Below are 9,876 nucleotides of genomic sequence, written 5' to 3'. Positions count from 1 at the left end.
GGAGTCCGCCGAGCATACGGACTCCACCGACCGCACAGCCCTGCTCGCCGGCACACCGGCGGTGAGAATCCGGGAAGCGGAGCCCGCTGCCTCATGCCTGCTGGCAGCGGGTCCGCTATCCCTCACACTATCCTTGGCTGGGAATAATGGTGACCAACCATTTGTAATCCTTTTTTTGTAATCACTGTGATATTTCCTCAATATTTTACCAATTGTTATGAACCGCTTTTATCATTATTTCATAAACAACAAGCGTATTGTAAAGACTTGTCAAACAATTTCTAGAAGTGCAAACTACAAACAAAAAGTGCACAAACTACATGTTGTTTAAGAATTTATAATGACAGTGAAGTGAAAAAAATCTTATGATGTAATGATTTGTATGTGTAATACTGATAATTAATAGAACATTAGTACTACAAAAAATAGTCTCATATTTAAACTTTTAGATATATAGCTTTTTTTTTTTATAACATTGCATAATTCTGTCATATTTGCAATTACAAGTCACACTGTATGTTAAACTATAACACAAGCAGGACTAATGATCTTTTAAACTTCCCTGCAATAAAAATCTAAATCTGTCTTTGACTGTTTCTTTAATGTATATATGCTCCAAAGAACAGCGACCCAAGATGGGTCAGAGAGTTTACAGAGACCCTTTTGCATAGATAACATGTGAAGTTTCTTCACTGTTCCTGTACTGGAAACCATATTATGCTGGGAATACACGGTTCGTTTTGAACCGTGTAATCGAGCACTGATGGCAGCGCTGATAATTTCCGACCTGCCCGATACCCGCGCGGATCGATTCCCTGCTCGATACCGCGGGCAGGACAATGGTCAGAAACGAAGAGAAGATAAAGAACTGCCCACAGGGACGAGCGGGAATCGATCTGGCCGCGCGTGGGGATGAGCGGGGACGCGCCGCAATCTATCGTGCGGCTCGATACACGGTTCAAAACGAACCGTGTATCCCCAGCATTAGACTCATATCTGTGCTACTAATGTTGTATTTCTTAGTTGCACTACACATACAAATCATTACCCCCTAAGTTTTTTTTTTTCACTTCAGATTCCCAGGTACTCAGATTCTACAGTGTACTTTACTTATCACACTATCTATGACCCATGTAGTCCATGGTAGACAATTGTATATGCATTAATACTTTTTTTTTTTGTTTATCGGTTCTACCTAGTCTGCTTAACTTAGTGCTTCCCCTTAATATTTTGTGTTTAAATGGATTAAATGGGGCCATTTCTTTATCCTAGAAAAATATATAATGAAATTAATGCTATTTTTCTCATAGTAGTAGTAATAAAAATTGTAATAGTAGGGTTCCAAATAACATGTATTTGGCTTATTTATATGGGTCTATTTTTATATTTGAACTCTTATTTTTGAACACAGCAACAAACATTTGGGTGAACCTGCTTTGGACACAGCTTCCTTCAACTAACTGTTTATAGATAGTGAATGCTCACCCTATCCATAGTTTCTCTTCATTTTATAAAAAGTAATGTAAAACATATAACATGCCCTTAATGAGAAACAAAACTTTCATTAACTTGTTTACAAACTTTGCCTGGCGGTGTTTTTCAAGCATGCGACCACAGAAAAGCATGACTCACAGCCTAGTGGCCAGAGAAGTTGTAATTGCAGTCAAATGTTAAAGGTTTGGACGTCCGACTCCCAGGAATGCAAAGGCTTTTCCAGCAGGAGACAGCCTGTCTGCCACTGAGGAAATCAAAGAAAATTCTATAGAGTGACGGCGTTTTTGTCCACAGGATTCAGCGCTCTCAGCAGAGAAATGGAACTGATTTCAATAATGCACACAGTGTGAATATATGTATAAGGGAGCAGTGAGAACATTATTAACCAAAGCACATACAGGAACGACTTGCAGGAAATCTAATGGAAATATATATATTTTTACTGTATATGTACTGTATGTAGTGTGTGGTTGGGTGTGCATGTGTAAGCTGATGTAGCTTGTGCATGCGGTTTAACCACCTCAGTACCAACATATAGATCCCCCATATCCTGGCCAATGTTTATACTTCTGCTATGCCTTTGCTTCAGCTTAAAAATTGTGCACAAATAAAAAAAATCATGCATGAGTGGTTCTGCTACTGCGCAGGAACGGGCTGTACTTTGCACCTGAACAATATGGCTGCGCTCGTACATAGAGGGGGCGTGGCCACAAGCAACATTCAATATTAAGGTCCCAGCGGAGGAATGGAGGGTTGAATGAAGTTAGGCAGTTTCACTTCCTTTTTTTATTTAAGGAAAGACTTACTTCTGATACGAAAATAGGAAAACAAAAAAACAATTGTATGATGCGGGCCACAGGTACAGTGCAAAATTACCTTTATTACAAATTACACAGATATAACTAACAAGATAGTGACCTATTGCAAGGACTCACTGAGTACAAGTCAAGATTCCAGCGCAATACTTTTAAAAACATGAGCTACACAGAGCGTCATTGCCTGGCTGAAGGGAGACTGCTTTGTGATTGGCATGTGTGGTGTATGACGGTTGGTGTATGGGTTCTGGCCTGCCAGGTTCATGATACATTTGTTAATTTTTGACCATGATCAGTATCTTGAAGCCTGGCAATGAAGCTCTGTGTAGCTCATGTTTTTACTAGTACTGCACAGGAATTTTGACTTTTATTCAGTGAGTCCTTGCAAGAGGTCACTGCCTTGTTATTTATAATTTCAAAAGTGTTTATGTACATTGCTAAGGTGAATAGCCAAACATTTTTTAGACGTGGGATAATGGCCTATGAAGAAGCAGGGATTGTGCCAGCCATACATGTCAGGCAATGGTTCAGTGGGTCAGGGTCTTAATCTACATCTCCAGAGCACTTTATCACTTACTTTGCATATTATTCTTGGGCTTGTTGCAGTTCTTAGCTTTATACCTCAAACTCTATTACCTTAACAGCATTTGCACTACTTGAGTGGATTTACTTTTTGCCTTAACTACCTCAGTAATGTGTATACTTTTTGCTGATGAACATACTGTGACGCTAGGTGTTTGGCGTGCACACAGGATACAATAAATCGAAGTCAGGTTGAAGCTAGGTCATACACGGGGAGACAGAATAGTGCGGTACAGAAGGACTAAACGAAGCTAGGTCAAATAACAGGCAATATTGTACACAGGAAGTCAGATGGCTACAGTACAAAAGGGTCAAGACAAATGCTAAGTCAATATGCAGGCCGAGGCCGTACACATAAGATCAGATGGCTGAGGTACAGAAGGGACGAGACAGAGACAAGGTCGTTAGGCTAGCCGTGGTCTATAACAGGTATCAGATGACTGAGGTACAAAGGGATGAGACTTTAATCAGAGTGGTGGACTTGCCGAATAATGCACAGAAATACAATAATTACAATATATATAAGTTACACAGTTCTAACTGACTGGAGTACATAAATATCGGGCTGATACGCAATATATGAAATGTAGCTCCCAAAACTACTATCTCACTAGGATAAGGACCAAGAACCAGCATACTGATTAGTATCAAGGCCGGTGAGCAAGTGAAAACTCCGGCCTTATATCCACAAAGATAGGTCCTAAGCCCAGCCCTCATGAAATATAGCACCTCCTGCAAAACAGGTGTCAGCTGATGACATCACAGCTGACACCTATGGACACGCCTTCTCTACCTGTAAAGGTTGCTTTGTGCTGCGTACGTCCGTCCATTCCCAGTGCGCACGTGCGCCTGCCGAACCTCCGCCTCAGGGACGCTGGGGATGCGAGAGGAGGACAACGGAACAAAAGTCCCTGCACGTGAGCGAGGACGTACATCAAAAAAGGGCGTCGGGAAAAAAGGGCGCGTGGTGTAAACGATAAACAGTATTATCGTTTATTGAAATATTGTGTAGAATTTCGTTTAGAAATAGTCTTTTAAGAATTTATAAATCGCTAAATAATGTGTATGAGATCGGCAATTCTTAAAACGTTAATCTTCCCTATTTGTAAACTGAAACTTATATTTACGTTTGTTAAAACCCTCCCTGTACCTATCCCTAACCCCTAGACCCCCTGTTGGTGCCTAAACCTAAGACCCCCCTGTTGGTGCCTAAACCTAAGACCCCCCTGTTGGTGCCTAAACCTAAGACCCCCCTGTTGGTGCCTAAACCTAAGACCCCCCAGTTGGTGCCTAAACCTAAGACCCCCTGTTGGTGCCTAAACCTAAGACCCCCCTGTTGGTGCCTAAACCTAAGACCCCCCAGTTGGTGCCTAAACCTAAGACCCCCCAGTTGGTGCCTAACCTAAGACCCCCTATGGATAATAATGTTTTACAGACATTAATAAATAAAAAATGTAAATAAAAAAATGTAATTATTTTTTTTGGGTGAATAATAATGTTTTAGAAATGTTTTAGAAATAGTGACTTAGTATCTTTATAAACGTTATTCGTCACGGGCTCATTTTGTAAAGTTAAATCATCACAAACATAGTTAAAAATCCTTAAAAATCTCCGGGCGTCGTTTGTTAAAACGTTAATAATCTCCTTCGCCTTTTTTTCCCTGTTCGGCGCCCGGTAAACGATATTTATAATGGGAGTGAATGGGGTGCCCTTTTTGTCCACTTGTCTCATGCGCCCAAATCTCCTGCTTCCGTGAGCGAGTCCCGCCGGAGAAGCCGTGAGAGACATCGCGGGACCCGTTGCTGACAGGTAAGATTGTTACACATACTAAGACTTATTCAACTACTGTAAATAGTTGCAAGAGCAACCTAACACCCTGGACTGACTTCCAAAGCATTAGTGAGGAAGAGATCCCAGACATCCTCCGTCGCCTCCGCCAGACAACCTGCGACCTGGACCAACTAAGCATATGCTGAAATGCCCTGACCTGTTTGGCCCAGCATTTCACAAAATAGTAAATTGCTCTCTGCAAGCAGGGAGGTTTCCTTCCTCTCTAAAAAAAGGAATTATTATTATTATTTATTTATAAAGTGCCAACATATTCCGTGGCGCTGTACAATGTAAGAAAACAAACAAGGGATACATAATGATACAGACAATGATATACATCAAATATAAACACTGATACATGTCTAACAAGGAATCATCAATCCCCTTCTTAAAAAACCTTCCATGGATGCAATGAGCAGCTACAGACCTGTCTCCAACCTTTCCTTCCTATGTAAAATTATTGAAAGGGCTGTCTATCTGCAACTCGAAGCCAGCCTCTCAACAAACAACATCCTGGACCCTCTACAATCTGGCTTTAAGAAACACCACAGCTGTAAAACAGCCCTCATCCAAGTCTGTAACGATCTGCTCATGGCAAGGGACAGAGGAGAATGATCCATCCTAATCCTCTTGGATCTCTCAGCGCTTTTGATACAGTTGACCATGAAATCCTGCTCAACAGACTGCAGGAGTAATGTGGCATTAATGTATCAGTCCTCCAGTGGTTCCGATCATTCCTGACTGACAGAACACAGAGAGTATCCCTAGGATCTATCATGTCTAACTCTGCACCTCTAAAATTTGGAGTGCCACATGGATCAATCCTTTCCCCTCTGCTGTTTGCAATCTACATGTTACCACTTGGTACAATTATCCAACAACATGGCCTGACGTACCACTGCTATGCCGATGACACGCAGCTATACCTGTCCTTCAAGCCTGGTGGAACAGACCCTACTGCAAAAATAAATTCTTGCTTAGCTGAGCTACAGGTGCGGATGAATGATAACTGGTTAAAACTGAATGCTGACAAAACTGAGGTCGAAAGCTAGCGCTTGCCATCAAAACAGCTCTATCCTAAATCAACACCAATCAGGATAGGGAATTCAGACATAAACAGCTCCAACCTTATGCGCAGCCTTGGTGTGTTAATCAACGGGGGATTACGTTTCAGAAATCAAATTTCGGCCGTAGTCAAATCTTCCTACTTTCATCTGAAGAACATTGCAAAAATTAAACATCTGATTCCCCCAGAGAATCTTTCAACCCTAGTTCACGTCTTCATCACATCAAGGCTGGACAACTACAATTCCCTTTATGCAGGCCTCCTCAAAAAGGACCTGCTCCACCTACAATTAGTGCAGAATGCTGCCAGATTGCTAACAAACCAGCCTCGCCACTGTCAAATTACACCGATCCTTTGCTCACTGTACTGGCTGCTACCAGTAGAATGAAGAATACTCTTCAAGATTGTACTACTGACATTCAAATCACTGCACAATTTGGGCCTTGGATACATGAAGGACTTGCTGAAGCTGCACCACACCTCTCACAACCTCAGATCAGCAACAGGGGCGTAGCTAGGGGTGGGCGGGGTACAGTGGTGGACACAGCCAGCAGCGGGCCCCTGTGCAAAATTCCAATTGCGGGCCTCCATGGGCGTGGCAATGACCGGATGAGGGCGGAGCTAACTGTAACAGTGAACCCGGAGTGAGAGTGATATGGAGGCTGCCATATTTATTTCCTTTTAAACAATACTAGTTGCCTGGAAGCCCTGCTGATCTATTTGGCTGCAGTAGTGAACTGAATTACCCCAGAAACAAGCCTGCAGCTAATCTTCTCAGTTCTGACAATATTGTCAGAAACCCCTGACCTGCTGCATGCTTGTTCAGGGTCTATGGTTGAAAGAATAAGAGGCAGAGGACCAGCACGGCAGTGTTAGGCTTGGTGGTGTATTCTCCACAGTCAGCATGCAACGCATGAGCTGACATGAAGGAGGTACACACACTAGCACAAGGAAACAGGCTATCCCTAGTATAGTGGAGGGGAGGACTGACTCCAATAGGAGATTGTGGCGCACAGAGCCGGTGCAGATCCGACAGCCACAAACAATACTTTCGCTATAACGTCTCAGCGCAAAGTAGCGCTGAGCGCATAAACCAGAACTGAGGAGATCAGGACAGGTGGACAGAATGAACGCTTGCTAACTAGCCGCTACTTAGTGACAGCAAGCGTCCACAACATGACAGACTGGAATGAGGCAGCCAATGCGTTTGCAGCGATGGCGTGCCTCACAAAGACAGGACAGGATAGTCAGGAAATAGCAGGATCAAGATAGATGAACGTAACACAGACAAATATACAATAAGTATGTTTTCCTGGGGACAGGCAAAAAGGGGGGGGGGGGGGGGGGGGGTGGGGGGGGGGGGGGGGGGGGGGCGCACAGCGCCAATAGTGTCAGAATGGCGCTGGCGCTGCACTTAAAACGATATTTATCGTTTTATATGTTAATATTTTTTTTTGCAGGGATTGGGCTGGAGAGGCAGTGGGCTGGCAGCGGGGTCGGGCTGGAGAGGCAGCAGGGGTCGGGCTGGAGAGGCAGCGGGGTCAGGGTGGAGAGGCAGCGGGCAGTGGGCTGGCAGCAGGGTTCGGGCTGGAGAGACAGCGGGGTGGAGGGAGGATTACGCAGCATGTGTATACATTACATTGTCCCGGCCGGCGATCGCTCCTTCACTTCATAGCTTGCACGAGTCCTGCATCCAGCCAATCACCATGCGGCTTCAGTTTCCACATGGTGATTGGCTGGATGCAGGACTCGTGCAAGCTATGAAGTGAAGGAGCGATCGCCGGCCGGGACGAGGTAATGTATACACATGCTGCGTAATCCTCCCTCCACCCCGCTGTCTCTCCAGCCCGACCCCCGCTGCCAGCCCACTGCCCGCTGCCTCTCCACCCTGACCCCGCTGCCTCTCCAGCCCGACCCCCGCTGCCAGCCCGCTGCCTCTCCATCCTGACCCCGCTGCCAGCCCGCTTCCTCTCCATCCTGACCCCGCTGCCAGCCCGCTGTCTCTCCAGCCCGACCTCCGCTGCCAGCCCGACCCCCTCTGCTAGCTCCCTGCATTGTTCAATGGCACACCGTTCTGCTGTTTTATAAAACGCTATTTACCATTTTAATGTATTTACATTAAAACGGTAAATAGCGTTTTATAATCGGCAGAACGGTGCGCCATTATTTCCTCCGCACCATTTTTTTACTGTATGCGTTTTCCTAGCGTATTACAATTACAGCTATCAATGAAACTATTTGTAACGTCTGACTAACATATGTATATATCGGCAATGAACCGATATATGACATAAGCAGGAACACTGACTAAGACTGGAGTAATACAGGGAACAGGACTCAGAAGGATTCGCTATCTCTTCGCATAGATGAACGCAATCCACGAACCGTAACAGAACAGGATTCAGAAGGATTCGTTATCTCTTCGCAGAGATGAACGCAATCCACAAACAGAACCAGGAGCAGGGTAACTAACTCAGCACGGGTGATCACGATACGCGCAACCTACCAAAACGTGCTGGAAAGCTGACTAACTGCACACAGGATATAAACAGTTCGTGTACGTATACATCAGCGACACTGATGTATCAACGTAACACGAATACAAGGAAAATAATAAACGTGCTGGTATGCATATATATTGGCAATGAACCAATATATGATGCAAAGACCAGCAAAGTATCTTTAGAACAAGAAACACGACCGGGAGCTGAAGCAACAGCAAGACAGGCTTAAACTGAAGCTATGAAAACCCGAGGAGTCCTGCAGGAAGCAGATCTTTATACTGAGGTCATCCAATGGGAGCAGACATGCAGATTCCCACACAGGTGAATGATAATCAGTCACAAGCTGACAGCAGGGAAAGGCAGACAAAGCTATGCAGCTTGCATGGAAAGAGATCAGAACTGCCTGAGCTGCAGCACTACTACTTCCAGAAATACCTGCTGCAGCAGCGATCATGACAGGCAGCCAGGCAACTGGTATTGCTTAAAAGGAGATAAATATGGTAGCCTCAATATTATTCTCACCTCAGGTTCCCTTTAAAAGTGCAACGCAAAGACAGTGGGCCCAAGTTTTGGTGATCCTTTCCCCAGAAAATTCACATATTTGTGTAGGTTTTCTCAAGAAAATACACATAATGTGAGCAGATTTGCCCAGAAAACGCGTTCAATCATGTCAGCAGATTTGACCAGAAAATACGAGCAATCATGTCGGCAGATTTGACCAGAAAATACATGCAATCATGTCTGCAGATTTGACCAGAAAATACGTTCAATCATGTCGGCAGATTTGACCAGAAAATACATTCAATCATGTAGGCAGATTTGACCAAAAAAACACGTTCAATCATGTGGCAGATTTGACCAGAAAACGCGTTCAATCATGTCGGCAGATTTGACCAGAATATACGTGCAATCATGTCGGCAGATTTGACCAGAAAATACGTGCTATCATGTCGGCAGATTTGACCAGAAAATACATGCAATCATGTCGGCAGATTTGACCAGAAAATACGTGCAATCATGTCGGCAGATTTTACCAGAAAATACGTGCAATCATGTCAGCAGATTTGACCAGAAAATACGTGCAATCATGTCGGCAGATTTGACCAGAAAATACGTGCAATCATGTCGGCAGATTTGCCCAGAAAATACATGCAATCATGTGGCAGACCTGCCCAGAACATACACCTGCTAATATAAATTTAAAAAAAAACAAAAACATTTACTCACCTGCATGCAGCAGACCTCCTGACCCAGCCTCCGTCCGGTGCACAGCTCCCATGGGTGGGTGGGTAGGTAGCCTGGTGGGTGGTTGGGTGGGTAGGTTGGTAGCCTGGTGGGTGGGTAGGTAGCCTGGTGGGTGGGTGGTTAGGTAGGTAGTGTGGTGGGTGGGTAGGTAGCCTGGTGGGTGGGTAGATAGGTAGGTAGCCAGGTGGGTAGGTAGGTAGAATGCCCCCTTAATATGGTAAATAGGCAGTACATAAATAGGCAGAATGCCCCCTTTATATGGTAGACACCTCTCACCTGGCTTCTGAATTCTCCTCTACTGGCTACTGTGCCTGGCAATAATGTTTTTGGCTGGATTGGG

Source organism: Hyperolius riggenbachi, chromosome 10 (genome assembly GCF_040937935.1).
Source record: "Hyperolius riggenbachi isolate aHypRig1 chromosome 10, aHypRig1.pri, whole genome shotgun sequence".
NCBI lineage: Eukaryota > Metazoa > Chordata > Amphibia > Anura > Hyperoliidae > Hyperolius > Hyperolius riggenbachi.
This window is presented reverse-complemented; position numbering follows the sequence as displayed.